Source organism: Bufo gargarizans, chromosome 2 (genome assembly GCF_014858855.1).
Source record: "Bufo gargarizans isolate SCDJY-AF-19 chromosome 2, ASM1485885v1, whole genome shotgun sequence".
NCBI lineage: Eukaryota > Metazoa > Chordata > Amphibia > Anura > Bufonidae > Bufo > Bufo gargarizans.
Genome location: NC_058081.1, coordinates 48172608 through 48188266, shown reverse-complemented (window position 1 = coordinate 48188266; position 15659 = coordinate 48172608). Strand labels below are relative to the sequence as shown.

General features: G+C 46.3%; 3 non-coding genes across 3 annotated transcripts; all 3 read left to right on the top strand.

Moving 5' to 3' along the window:
* The first annotated feature begins 5953 nt into the window (after window positions 1-5953).
* On the top strand, window positions 5954-6027 carry TRNAT-AGU. Its single transcript has one exon. It is a non-coding gene; the product is annotated as a tRNA-Thr (tRNA).
* Window positions 6028-12560: 6533 nt separating this feature from the next.
* LOC122929832 lies at window positions 12561-12695 on the top strand. The gene has a single exon (XR_006388050.1). It is a non-coding gene; the product is annotated as a U8 small nucleolar RNA (small nucleolar RNA).
* A 570-nt stretch (window positions 12696-13265) lies between these two features.
* TRNAI-AAU lies at window positions 13266-13339 on the top strand. Its single transcript has one exon. It is a non-coding gene; the product is annotated as a tRNA-Ile (tRNA).
* Window positions 13340-15659: the final 2320 nt, after the last annotated feature.

Genomic DNA, 15659 nt, shown 5'->3' with positions numbered 1-15659 from the left:
ATCAGCGCAGGGGGACCGCGATGGGGACGACAGTGGCACCGTCGTTCGCAAATCTCTTTATGGGCGAATTCGAGAATGAACATATCATAAACACCGCCCAACTTAACAAACACATCATCTATTATAAGAGATACATAGATGATCTGTTCATCATCTGGGACGGTAGCGAGCAGCAAGCGCAAAATTTCTGCACCCAGCTAAACACAACAGACTGGGGAATCTCCTTCACCCCAAGTTTCAATAAAACAACAATTGACTTCCTTGACATTACAATCACCAATACAAACAACCAACTGACAACCAAAACTTACTTCAAAACAGTAGACACAAACAGCTATATACACTTCACAAGCTTTCACCACAAAAAATGGCTCAAAAACATTCCCTACAGCCAATACAAACGAATCAGACGGAACTGCACAAAAGAGGAAGACTTTACCCTACAAGCAAAAATAATACAAAAAAGATTTAAGGAAAAAGGATACCCTAAAAAACTAATAAAGGATGCATACGAGAAAATCGCACAAATATCACAAAAAACATGCCTGGAAAAAAGCACTAAGAATGAACAAAAATCAGGGATGCATCTAAGCCTAATCACCCAATATAATACATCAAACAAAACCATCCGTTCAATATTAGCCAAGCACTGGCATATCTTACAACAAGATCCCTATCTAGACAAATATCTTCCATTACAACCAAGAATCATTCATAGAAGAGCCCCCACTATGAAAAACATGCTAGCCCCCAGCAAACCAAGACAACATGAAAAAACTGCGGAAATAGATGAGCAAGACCTGAAAGGCAGTTTTAAATGCGGAATAAAAACCTGCCTATGCTGTAAAGACATTGCACATAACCGCACTCATTTCTCTTCAAACAAAAATGGATCCACGTTTATGATCAAACACCATATGACATGCCAAACCTGCTACGTAATATACCTGATCGAATGTAAATGTGGCCTCCAATACGTGGGACGCACAACCCAGGCTCTACACAACCGTCTAAACCAACACAGATACAATATACGCAGACAATACCTCAAACACAGCCTTTCCAGACACTGTGCATCAACAACTGATAAAGAAAAACACCCCCTAACCATCACCCCAATCGATTTTATACCTGAGAATCCCTTCAACAGATTCAATACTCTACAAAAGAGAGAAGTATACTGGATATACCAGCTAGACACACTTGCACCACACGGCCTCAATGCAATTTCAGAAACAATACTGTAAACATATACCCTTCAATCCATCTCCCAATAGAATATATTTTCCGGTTTAAACATACTAGAATCCCTTCTAAATCTCCCCCCCCCCATCACCTTCCCCCCCCCCCCCCCCCCATCCCATGTTCATAACACAACCAATAAGGTATCCAACCCCAGCTCCAAGCCATAAATATAGAAACACATTTGATAAAATGTTGCAATAAGTCAACACAAAAATATAACACTTTGTCCTCCATGTGAGAGCACTCTTTGCTACAAAACAAATGACAAAGACAGTGACACTACGTGTGGACGATATGACCATCTTCAATCCAGAACCCTTAAAGAAACAATACAATCCACATAAAACAGCAACAGAAAAATAATCAAATATTAATACCATTGAACACAAACATAAAATCTTAATGACAGTATCCTGACCACACACAATATGATAAGACAGAACCCGGGGTCTACATTTACACGTACACAAAATATTCTATCAAAATAAAAATAAAAATACAATCCCCAACTAAGAAGAATCACTGCACCCCTCTCTTCTTCCTTTTTACCTGGTCAGAAACGGGCAGAAAACAGCTCCAATGAATACACCTTCCCACCACAAGAGACTAAGAAAAACGACCCTGCCGCCTATACATGAACAATAATACGGCCTTCTGTGATGTGCCCCCTCCACCGCTCCCCAGCAGAATACCACCCCTATCATTAGGAACATACAGCCGCCTGCACATGAACGTAAACACGGCCACCTACGATACGCTAAGAACATCCAGCCGTCTGTACATAGACGAAAACATGGCCATCTGCGATGCGCTCCCTGTATCGCTTCCCAGCCTAATATACCCCCCCTCACCCATAGGAACACCGAGAGCCATCAGCAGACTACAGCCCTGACATCCGCGGGCTCCTTAAGCGCTGCCAAAGCACATATATCCCCCCTACTTTACAGTGCCGGCAGCAGCCCAAAAGTATGAACCAAACAACAGATCAGGATGCGGTAACATGCCGCACACCACTACAACATTGATGGGCCGACCAGCACATACTAAGAGTTATACATACCATACAATCAATAACAGCAGTAAAAGAATAGCGACCTTGCTCATCCTTAGTGACAGTTAGATAACAAAGGGCGTTCCTTCTAATGACGCCACAAATGACGTCACGCACATCAGCTCCCCGCCCAACAAACCACTGGCCTGCGCGCCAAAATCCTGCTTTTAAAAGTCGATGTTCTACTATGACACAACATATGCTTTTATTGTCCTGACGAAGAGGGCTGTGAGCCCTTGAAACGCGTTGACAGAAAGAATAAATAAACCCTTTTATTTTATTTTTATTATCTATTATTTTTTAAAAATATTCTACAAGACTTTGCCTCCTGTTTCAGCGCCGCAGAAAAAGGGTTCAACAAACCACCATTTTTATCTCTTTACTTATTTCTCGTGCCACCTCTGGGGCAGAGAAAAAGGAACCTTTGGCAGCAGTACAGGACCCCGCTTGCTGGACGGGAAAATACCAGCAAAAGCCTTTTACAGTTGTTGTGGCTCCACACAACGACATACGGTAAGCGCTTCTTGTATAGAGTGCAAAAAGACCATATATACAGCCACACACACGAGGCGCGGCCTCCTGTCTCTCTTTCTCTCCCCTTTTTTTCTATATTGATTTGTAAGGTTTTGTTCCTGGTCTTTATAAAACTGATAATGTACACCTATCTAAGGCCTGCAAAATGCTCTGGAGGGATGTCTGTGTTGCTTTTTTGGTGGGCTATGCCTCTGTAGAGTCATGGCTGGTGGGATATTTGTCGCCCAGCAATGATTGGTCTATAGTTTTATTTGGTGATTGGCTCAATTATTTATTCATTGATGGTTATTTATGGATTATTTATTAAATATTTATTCATCTTGGGTAACCCCGAATAAAGCAACACGACCTAATTTTATCCACAAAGAAGTGTGTTACCATGTGTGAGCCACCCAGAGCGTATAGCTTGGGGGACGCATGGTGACACGGTCACTTGTTTTGGTGTTCGTTCAAGTAGTGGTTTTATTGTTTTGGCATATGCAGTGCTGTGGTGTTTTCTCCCCCACCCCCTTGTTGTTTTGCTACAGGGCCTTACCTGAGGAGAATCCGGTTTCAGGTGTTTCAGTTGTTCTTCTGCCTGCCTTCTACTGGGTCCGCTGTCCATTGGTCCAGTCCTCCAGCAGCGGGAAAAAGTGGATCAGCTGTTTAGTAGAGGGCTCTTGCAGCGGGAAACCTGCAGGTTTAAAAGAGAGGACATCGCTATTAGGTGCTGTCGGTTTAAGAAGACCTGGACCAGCCCACCCTCCCTTTATGGTTCAATAAGATTTTATTGATATAATTATCATTTGTACTCATAAAAGAACATCACACATTGCAGTATACAAACCGCACATAAGGTTACATTGCGACATGCAACTGTAAACAGCAAAACCGCATCAAGGACAAGGCTTGCGGAAGTAACTGTATTAGTATAAGCAAGGAAACAATCAGCTTACAGAAGACGGCGGAGACATAGGCCCTGAAGGGCTCAACAAGGCCTCAAGCAAATGATGTAAGGGCCAATAATTCCAGACCATCAGACAAACATGTGGGGAGACAGGACGACACACAAAAGGAGGGGGGGGGGGGAGGAGAAATTGTAGGGCATAGCTAGAGAATAGCTGGGTAGTATTAAGGAGGGGAATCAGGGAGCATTGGTTGAGTTATGTGACCTGTGTTACCATGCTCTCCTGGACTTTCAGCGTCACAGCGGTCTGCCGTTACACCACATGAACGGTGACGTGCCAACCCGCTGGACACTGCACATACTAGAAAGGAGGACCAAGTTGTCCCGTGCCAGAGTCCAAAACATCACCTTTGTTAAAATGACCATCTTGCCACTTTTACTGTCTGCCTACCATGTTTTTGCCTGCCGACCATCATGTTCCTTACGATGACTGCACCTGCTGCTGTCATCATGCCACGGCCACCATCATGGAACTACTGCCATCTGCCTGCCACCATGTATCATATAACATCTGCTGTTGTTTTTGCCACCCACCACCACTGCAGCAACCACTCCGTGGTGATGGTCCCCTACTGCCACCACTACTAACACTTTGCATCTGTCTCTACTACTGCTGCTATCACCCATAAAAAGCTGATCTACTGACATGCCAGGTTGCTACCGCTGCTACTCATGTTGCAGCCACATACCGCTAATACCTTACCTAGCCTTAATCCACTCGAAGGCTTCTTTCACATGGGCATCATGGATTTGGGCCGGATAAGATGCGGCTGTGTCGCGGGAAAATGCATGATTTTTCTGTGTGAATGCAAAACATTTTAATGCGCTTTGCTTGCGCGTTAGAAAAATCGGCATGACATGGGTTTGGGTTAGGTGTTGTGTAGATTGTATTATTTTTGCTTATAACATGGTTATAAGGAAAAATAATAGCATTCTTATTACAGAATGCTTAGTAAAATAGGGCTGGAGGGGTTAAAAAAAAATTAAAAATTATTTAACTCACCTTAATCCACTTGTACGCTCAGGCCGGCTTCTCTTCTTTCTTCAGGACCTGGGTAAAGGACCTTTGATGACATCACTGCGCTCATCACATGGTCCATCACATGATTCTTCACCATGGTGATGAATCATGTGACGGGCCATGTGATGAGCGCAGTGACGTCACCAAAGGTCCTTATCCTTCTACACTGCAAAGAAGAAGAAAGAAGAGAAGCCGTGCTGCGCGAACAAGTGGATTAAGGTGAGTTAAATAATTTTTACATTTTTTTTAACCCCTCCAGCGCTATTTTACTAAGCATTCTGTATTAAGAATGCTATTATTTTCCCTTATAACCATGTTATATGATCTACTGTCATGCCAGGTTGCTACCGCTGCTACTCATGTTGCAGCCACATTACCGCTAATACCTTACCTAGTCATAATCCACTCTAATTATGCTGCTTATTATACTCCAGAGCTGCACTCACTATGCTGCTGGTGGAGTCACTGTGTACATACAATACTTATCCTGTACTGATCCTCAGTTGCATCCTGTATTATACCTCAGAGCTGCACTCACTATTCTGCTGGTGGAGTCACTGTGTACATACATTACTTATCCTGTACTGATCCTGAGTTACATCCTGTATTATACTCCAGAGCTGCACTCACTATTCTGCTGGTGAAGTCACTGTGTACATACATTACATTACTTATCATGTACTGATCCTGAGTTACACCCTGTATTATTCTCCAGAGCTGCACTCACTATTCTGCTGGTGGAGTCACTGTGTACATACATTACTCATCCTGTACTGATACTGAGTTACATCCTGTATTATACTCCAGAGCTGCACTCACTATTCTGCTGGTGGAGTCACTGTGTATATACATTACTTATCCTGTACTGATCCTGGGTTACATCCTGTATTATTCTCCAGAGCGGCACTCACTATTCTGCAGCTGGATGGAGGAATTGAGGCTCTGTAAAGAGTAGATGAGAGGCAGCGAGTACTTGTAGTTCTCAGGAGTTGTGAACATAGGAATGACTTTGCTCGTGTCCGCGCTGCGTTGGCAGGATTGTCCCAGGTGTAGATTTAGAAATGCCACAAGGATAGTACAAATAAGTGAATGCTGGGAGTAGTAGTCAATCATTGTTAATGAGGAATCTGAAACTGCTTGGTGCTGGGCAGTACCTGGCGCTGTGGCTTAGTAGGTTAAAGCGCCTGTCTAGTAAACAGGAGATCCTGAGTTCGAATCTCAGCAGTGCCTTGTGTTTGTCACTTTATACCGTTTTATTAGAATTTGATTTATTACATTTATTGTCCAGAAATCCCAGATCATTTATAGCAGAACACTGATCTCTGCTGGGGAGAGGCGGAAGTGCAGCCGGGGATTTGCTTCTCATCTGTTTTCTACATCATTATAGCGGGCGCCACGTAATACCGCATCTCACCTGCAGTAGTCTCACGGCAATAACAGCTCGTCACCGCGGCTTTTTCCGAACCCACCCGGGCTACGTGGCTGTTTTTGACGTCACCGTGTAGCCCCTGCCTCAAAGGAGGATTGGACAAACCCTTTAAGGGAATGTGTCAACAGCATTGTTTAAATCACATTTTTATATTGAAACATCATTTTTGATATATTTTTTTTTTAAATTCTTCCGTCACATTATTAAAATATGTATAATATTCTGCAGTCTTCACACTGGTCACTCGGTCTTTTGTGAGCCACCAAATGGTCCATAGACACAGTGGTATGGAGGGGACATCATTGTCTTCTATGGGAGAGTCTTCTAGGCATGCTCTGTGACCTGTGCTGAGGTCAGGAGTGAGCAGATAAGCTCTGACAATTGCCGATTGTGAATGGTGGATCCTGTCTTATCTATACACAGAGGTGTTACTTGTCATTGTAATCCTGCCTGTGGCGATAACAATGTTAGCTGCTAAGAAGTCACCTATACAGAACAGGGAATCATGACTAATTATTTGGCCTAGTGGCCAGTGTGAACATTGCAGGGTTATGTAAAATGGAAAAAATGGAAAAAGTCACCAAAAATTCTTAAAATTATGTTTAATATAAAACATAATTTAAACAATAGCTCATTTTCTGATGACACATTCCCTTTAAAGAGGTATTCCCATTTGGACATTTATATGTACAAGAGTTGCTGTTCTCACGTCTGGAGAATGAGGTCCTGTCTCCATCCGCCTAGATTCCATAGATGTCCTATAGGTACGAGTCCCACCTCTTAAGAATGACGCCCTATCTCCTGGTGATTTGCTATAGATGTCCTATAGGAGTGGGTCCCACCTATTAAGAATGAGGACGTGGACAGGAGGATATGCGCTCCAAAATGCATTCCAGATGCCAGAAGGAGGCCTGTGGCGTCCGGAAGCTGGTTCTCGGGAGCGTGGGTTTTAAATAGTTGGCGCCACCACAGCCAGAGTCAGCTCTTGGCCCAAACAACTTGGTGTTTTTCTTTGGGATATCCACCATCTTCCCACTTGTAAGTAGGAACAGGGCAGTGTGTGTGGATACGTATGCTTCTTGCTCTGGCATTGTCTGATTATTTGAAGTCTATAACATGTGGGCCTCATATTGATATGGCTTTGTTTATATACTTTTTTCTAGGCATCTGTAGTGGGATAGAGAGCTCTCTTGCTTTTTCCTGTTGACATCTGGCTGTAGAGCTAAGTATCGTAATTTTATTATTTCTGTTTACTTATCCTGATTTACTTACCCCCTGATGAGCCTGACAAGTGTTAGGCGAAACGCGTCGGGGCTTTTGTTTTTGGTTTAGAGAGTGGTGGTGATGTCCACTCCAACCACCCTCTACCTTATTGTTATTATCTTTCTCCCTGATTAGGGTTTACTAGGGACCGGATAGCACTAGGTTCGGGGACAGGGAACCTCCACCATCAGGGGGTCGCCCTGGGCTTAGCAGTCTTCGGTGCCTGTAGGGTAAGTTCCTCTGCCCTGCCCTTGTGGACTACACTTATACCCATCTACCTATACTTTGAGGGTCTATCCCGTCACTATGAATGTTCTTCCTTTTGAGGGCCACTACTCCCCTATGTAACAAAAAAAATTTTTGATAACTGTAGCACGCTACTGTCGGTATTTACATACCTATACCCGCCTGATTATAAATAAAGGTATTTTTAAAAGTCACATTTTCTTCACATGTGTTCCTATTAAGAATGAGGCCCTGTCTCCATCTGCCAATATACCACAGATGTCCTATAGGTGCGAGTCCCACCTCTCGAGAATGATGATACTACACTGGTACTCTCCATCCTGCGGCTCTCCCACTGTTGCAAACTCCCATCATGATCTGATAGCTGTATGATGGGAGTAGAAGTTATGCAATAGCTGGAGAATCTCAACCTGGGGAGCATTAGATGCCTCTGGCAGAGCTCTAGGCCATCACAGAAATTGATCTGCACCGGAATTTGGGGTTCCAATGGGCTGACAGAGGGTGCCTTCTTCTCTTACACTCCTAAGATCACTATTGAACATGGATCGGGGAAGCCACCCCATACCGACAGTGAGAAGTGATCAGGGTGATTGAGAAGGGTACCGCTGCCCCTTAAAGACCCATTGAAAGATCCATGCCTTATTGGAAATGTATTAGGATGTGAAGTGGCATTGCTAAGAGGGGAAGCGGTTAAATATCAATCCCCCAATGTAATTTCATTATGTATGATTCGCCAGCAGAATACAGACTGCCATATAACAGCCTCACACTCTGCATGTGAATACCTGCATACCGGTTGTGTAGCATCAGCCGCCCCCCCCATGGGCTGCTACTAAAGGGCCCTTTGGTGGAGAGTTATCAAAATTGGCCAAAGGGATAATCAGAGGAGCCCCCCCCCCATGAACCAATCAGGTTGTTGCTTTCATTTTCTTATGGGCCAATGAGACATGAAAGCCGGAACCTTAATGGTTGCTATGGAGAAATCCAGCGCTCATGCCTTGCCCCTTACAGCAATCACTCCGTGACACAGCGACCACCAAATGTGGCATGACTTCACAGCGAGCTCTAAGGGCAACGCTGCCCATTGAAATTGTCTGAAAAGATTGCACAACTTTTATAAAACTCACTAGAGGGCGCCATGACATTTTGCACTAAGGGGCTGATACGGCCGCACCGAGCGTCAGCAATAAAACTAATGCCGGATTTAAGCGACTGCCCTTCTGTGTTGCAGAGACAGAAGTGTCCTAAAGAAGCCGCTCTGCTGCAAGTCCCTGTAGTAACGAATGCCCTTTTATAAGATGGCCGAATATACTTCACAGCCACATAACAGGAAAGAGTAATTCGCTGCCGGCCGGAGCACCACCCACGCTAGAGGTTGAGCCTGAAGTAACCTGGATACCAACTCCCCCGATATAACAAGGAGAATATTCCTGGACACATCGCCGTTCAAAGAAGGTAATCACTTGGAGCATTACTTCTAATATCGCTTCCCTCATATATGCATCAACCATCTCTAACCCCTAAATGTATCTAAATCTGCGCAGGTCCCTATTCTGATTTATTATTAAATCAGACCTTGATGACATAACAGGAATCATGCCCTTCTCTAATATGGCGGAAGGACGCTGTGACCTAGAGATGCCCTCTTGTAATATGGCCGAATGGTCAGTGCAGCGACGTAATGCCCTTTACTGACGATGTAGCAATAAGACAGCACTTCTCACTGTTTAGCCAGTAGTTACAGTTTGTGGTGGTGCCTTCAGCGTTGTATCCCGGTCCAGAGGTTCCCGTAGTTGCCAGCAATAAATCGTAGCGCCACGGCACTCCAATGGATATTTTCCAATACCTTTATTACACCTAAATCAGCAGCGACGTTTCGACCTTACGGTCTTTATCAAGCTCACATTATAACAATCACACAGTGAACATTTAAATACCACCCCAAGGCCTCACATTGGTTACAGCTTAGCCCATCCCATTAACCCCCTAAGTACCTCCTAAATACCTCAATCCGTATTTTACATCCTCATTTAACTACCAATCATATCTGAACATTCAGACCCTTGCTTACCATGTCCCCATGCTGTAAGAGCCTTCGCTGGACTTTCATCTCCAGGGTTTATCTGCATACATTTTCGCTAGTTCTTTGGCCACCGGCGTCCCTCTATTCAATTTGCGCATGCGCCACGGCATCACTTCCGCCCTTCGGCCGACGCTGCTTCCGGATCCAATCATACTATCATGTCCCGGTACTTCCGGTCACATGACTAGCTCTCCCGATCACATGACACATCACATGTTATCACCTGACTTCCAGTTGCCAGGTTACTTGACGCCGGATCGTCACAGAGGCTGGCGATCAGATTTTCATTTAGTTCCAGAGCGATCTCTTGATGGAGTGATGCGGACACCCCGGCACACCATCAAACAGGACATTTATTTATTTAATACTTTATATGGAGGGCTTCTTTATGGGTTCACTGGGGGCATCGGTAGGAATCCATTACATTCATCTTTATTTTTATATTTATAGAGTGAATCACATGGTGCTAATTGCATAGCGGCATAGCCGGTCCTCCACCATTCATCATGTGGCTGGTGTATAGACCCAATGCTCCGGGGGGGTCAGCCCCCAGCTCACAGGGTCACCCAGTCCTAAATTGCCATTCATTCTTGGGGGACTTAAAAGAACGGGGGGCTACAATCCATTTACTGGATGAGTCCTCCCCTTTCCCTTTGTCCCTCCTGATTATTTGTGGATTGACCTCCTCCTTTTATATTCAGCTTAATCGCCATATCCCTCCTTTCAAATGTATTTTATCCTTGGAGGCCACCAGTGAATCCTCCACATTTACAAACACCTCCTTTATTCCCAGCTTTTGTATCCATCCTTTTAGTACATACCGGGGTGGCCGCATATCCCCCTCCAGAGACTTCCCCAGTGGTCAATACTCTCACTCCGCAAGTTCCCTAAGGGTCCCCCATTTGGAGTCTTAGGTCCCTTTCACACGGGCGAGTATTCCACGCGGATGCGATGCGTGAGTTAAACGCATTGCACCCGCACTGAATCCCGACCCATTTATTTCTATGGGGCTGTTCACATGAGCGGTGATTTACACGCATCACTTGTGCGTTGCGTGAAAATCGCAGCAAGCTCTATTTTGTGCGTTTTTCACGTAAGCAAGCCCCATAGAAATGAATGGGGTTGCGTGAAAATCGCAAGCATCCGCAAGCAAGTGCGGATGCGGTGCGATTTTCATGCACGGTTGCTAGGAGACGATCGGGATGGAGACCCGATCATTATTATTTTCCCTTATAACATGGTTATAAGGGAAAATAATAGGAATCTGAATACAGAATGCTTAGTACAATAGGGCTGGAGGGGTTAAAAAAATAATAATAATAATTTAACTCACCTTAATCCACTTAATCGGGCAGCCGGCATCTCTTCTGTCTGTCTTCTGTGCTGTGTGCAGGAACAGGACCTGTGGTGACATCACTCCGGTCATCACATGGTCCATCACATGATCCATCACCATGGTAAAAAATCATGTGATGACCAGAGTGACGTCTCCACAGGTCCTGTTCCTGCACACAGCACAGAAGACAGACAGAAGAGAAGCCGGCTGCGCGAGCAAGTGAATTAAGGTGAGTTAAATTATTTTATCTATTTTTTTAACCCCTCCAGCGCTATTTTACTATGCATTAGGTATTCAGAATGCTATAATTTTCCCTTATAACCATGTTATAAGGGAAAATAATACAATCTACAGAACACCAAGCAGTTCGGGTTTGGGTACCAAACATGCCGATTTTTCTCACGCGAGTGCAAAATGCATTACAATGTTTTGCACTCGCGCGGAAAAATCATGCATGTTCCCGCAACGCACCCGCACCTTTTCCCGCAACGCCCGTGTGAAAGAGGCCGTATTCTATAATCCAGGTACAGTTCTCCCACAGCATGTACACGGCTGCATCTGAGAATTAGAAATAAAAAAATGAGGATACATAAACAGGGGGGTTACATGTTTTTATAAAAGAAACACACACGGCTATTAGCCTGGTGCTTAGGTTACATTAACACACATCCTGATCCAGATCTGGGCTCAGAAGAGAGAGCCCACCTTAAATTCCCTATTAAGGCCTTTTGGCTCCATGGTCTCTAATTTGTAAATCCCAGTTCTTTCCTGTTTAATAATGTTTCCCTATCTCCACCCTCCTGAGCGCAGGGACACTGTCTATAATCCTGTATCTTAATTGTGACACGTTCTGTCTATATCTCCAAGAATGCTCTGGTACCGGTAACTCTACCTCATCCCCATTATCTAGGTTTTGTTGACTCTCTTTTTAGCTAATAGCTGACGTATTGTATACCTATGAGATTCTATTGAGATTCTATTTTTGCAAGGCTGTGTCGTCTCTCCGATGTAGAGGAGGCCACACGGGCGCTGCAAGCTATAGATAACAAAATCCGTATTACACGTGTAGTAGCCTTTAATGTCATGTTTTTTTTCCCGGTTCTCGGATGGCAGAAGGAGTCGCCCCTGGCGTCAACACGTAAAGAGTAGATGCAAATCACAAGTTGCAGTGCATTATGGGAGAAGCGATTGCTGAACAAAATGAACCTTTTTCAATAAGTCTTTATTAGCCGAGTGAGGAGACAGCGAGCGATGGTTTGTAACGTGGGGGACCGAGGCGTCACGTGACCGCAGCCCGCGCTCATTGTGATGCTATCGTACAGCGGTGAGGGCGAAGCGGCGTCCTCGCCCTGAGGTCGGTGAAGAGCGCGGGACGGGCGGAGGCTGCCGGGAGCGGTGTGGGGCCATTGTCAGTGAGGTCAATCCTTACCTGTTCCTCCTCCGGGAGAAACAGACATGATGAATGGAGGAGGCTGAGTGTGTGATTACACCGAACTCCGACACCGCCCTGACCGACAACTCGGGGTGTGTGACATTCTGAGCCCAAACCTGCTGGCGATCATATCAGTGTGTACAAGAGCAGAGGAAGGGGGTGTTGTCATGGTGACTGTCTAACAGACTGTGGGGTTAGTGTCATAGAAATGCCTCCTGGATCATGTGATCTGATAAGGGTGGGTTCACACTAGTGTTATGGCTTTCCGTTATAACGAAAAATAACGGAATCCATAAGACGGAAGGACTGATCCGTTTTGCTGCCTATAGGCATTCTGTTTGCTCTCTGTCCTAATAGAAGTCTATGGGAAAGCATAACGGATCTGTCTGGGTCCTGTTATGCAAGACGGAAAACAAAGTCTTGCATAACGGGACCCAAATGGTTCCGTTATGTTTTGCCATAGACTTCTATTAGGAGGGAGCAAAACGGAATGCCTCTTAAAGGCTTCCGTTTTGCATTCCTTCCTATGGATTCCGTTATTTTTTGTTATAACCATGTTAAAAAGGAAAGCCATGACGGACTCCATAATGCTAGTGTGAACCCACCCTAATGGGGATTGTGCTTTCCTCCTGAATCATGTGACCAGATAATAGAGGGAGATCCCATCAGGCAGACAGCTGGCCGGTTAGCTCAGTTGGTTAGAGCGTGGTGCTAATAACGCCAAGGTCGCGGGTTCGATCCCCGTACGGGCCTTTAGTTTTCTGTTTTCTTTTAAAGGGGTTGTTCGGATTCAGAGCTGAACCTGGACATGCCCCCCCTGATTTAAGCATTGGAACATTTCATACTCCAATGCTCTCCCTTGCCTTGTGCTGTATCAGGCAGGGCAAGGGCTTTTTTTGCTTATTTTTTTACACTGCTAGGCAGAGGCTTCTTGGATTATCCCTAAACTTGTACCGCATTTCTGGGCTCTCAGCTGCTTACTACCAGTGGGTTCCTCATCCCACTACTGGCTCCCTGGGAGGTTTGACAGAATAACTCAGCCATCACCATGGAACCCGCAAAAGCAGTGGATCCCATGACCGCCATGACCCAACAACTTAACCTCATGACGCAGGCCTTCCAAGAGATGCAAGCTACACAAGGGTTGCCACACAGGAGCAACGCATCGCAGAGCGCACCGCGCTACCACCCTCGCCTCCCCCTACGCTGGCGCGCACTCTGGAAGTGGTCTCTAGCGAGCCATCAGTCAGCCTCCCTGATCGGTTTTCAGGAGATCGGAGGAAGTACCGCTCCTTCATCATCTCCTGCGAGCTGTTGTTTTCCCTGAAGCCTCGTACATATGCCACAGACTTCGTCAAGGTACGCACGGCAATTCCCTTGCTCTCAGGGCCTCCCCAGACCTGGGCGCACCAACTCCTACTAGCCAATGACCCAGTGCTGGCATCTTGGAAGTCCTTTGCCGCAGCTATGCAAAGACTTTATGATGACCCCCTGCATTCTTTAACCGCCAGGGGTACCTTTCGCACCCTCCGCTAGGGCGGACGTCCAGTAGAGGATTACATCATGGAATTCTGTGAGGTAGCCCCGGATACGGGCTTGAACGAGGTGGCCTTGATTGACCAGTTCCGCATCAGTTTGTCCGAGCAGCTCAAGGATGAGCTCGCCCGCATTGGGGTGTCGGGCCTTCTTGGGGGGCCTGATGGACTCAGTAATCCACCTGGATCGCTGCTTCCTGGAAAGACGACAGGAGCGACAACAGTCCCCGCCTCTACCGGAGCGCCGGTCGGAATCCTTAAGGCTTCCGGTTCCTGTGGCAGCAGATGGTAACCAGGAGGAGCCGATGCAGATCGGGGCTGTTCGGGGTCCCCTGTCCACGGTGGAGAGAACCAGGAGAAGAACCCTGCATCTGTGTTTATACTGCGCAAAACCGGGCCATTTCCTGAAGGACTGTCCCATCAAACCTCCCACAGGTAGGCCGGAGACACCCACGGTATGCATTAACCTACCTATGTATAACAACTCATCTCATCTCACCATCCCTGTTTCCCTGCAGCTGGGCAACAACAATATTCATCTCTCTGCCATCATTGATTTGGCTTCCCAACTAGGCATCACCTAAGAAGAACCCATCCCAGCTGCATCTGGTGGATGGCAGCACCCTAAAGACGGGACGTATCGCTATGGAATCCCATCCCTTGTTCCTCCGCATCGGCCTTTACCATTCCGAGAAGATCATGTGGGACATCGTCCCTTCCCCCTTGTTTCCAGTCATTCTAGGCATCCCCTGGCTTAGGAGACACAACCCCACGATCAACTGGACCTCTGGCTCCATCACCTTCACGCCCCCCTCCGGTTCTCCTGTTCACGCGTCTCCGGCTCCAAGCCCTCCTACGGTTCTGGGCACCATTGAACACAGACTACCCGACAAATATAGGGACTATGCAGATGTTTTTGAAAAAAAGGAGCAGCCGCCTTGCCGCCACACAGGCCCTATGATTGCCCCATTGGAGCCCCACTGCCGTACGGGCGCTTGTACAATCTGTCCGAACCCGAGACCAGGGCCCTGAAGGACATAGAGGAGAGACTAGCAAAGGGGTTCATCCGTCCCTCGACCTCTCCAGTCGGGGCCAGCATATTCTTCATGGGGTAAAAAAGATGGGGGTTTCCGGCCCTTTGTCGATTACCGGGCCCTGAACGACATCACCAAGAAGAACCGGTACCCACTCCCTCTCATTCCCGACTTGCTGGACAGAGTCAAGGATGCCAGTTTCTTCACCAAGATCGACCTCCGGGGGGCCTACAATCTGATTCGTGTCAAGGAGGGGGATGAGTGGAAGACAGCATTCCGCTCACGGTTTGGTCACTACGAGTACCTTGTCATGCCCTTCGGGCTCTGTAACGCCGCTGCCACATTTCAGTGCTTCATCAATGACGTCTTCTGTGACCTGTTGGATACCCATGTTGTGGTATATCTAGACGATATCCTTGTCCTCTCCAGATCACTGCCACAACACGAACGGCATGTCAAATCGGTGCTCCAGTGTCTGCGGACCCACAGTCTCTATGGCAAGCT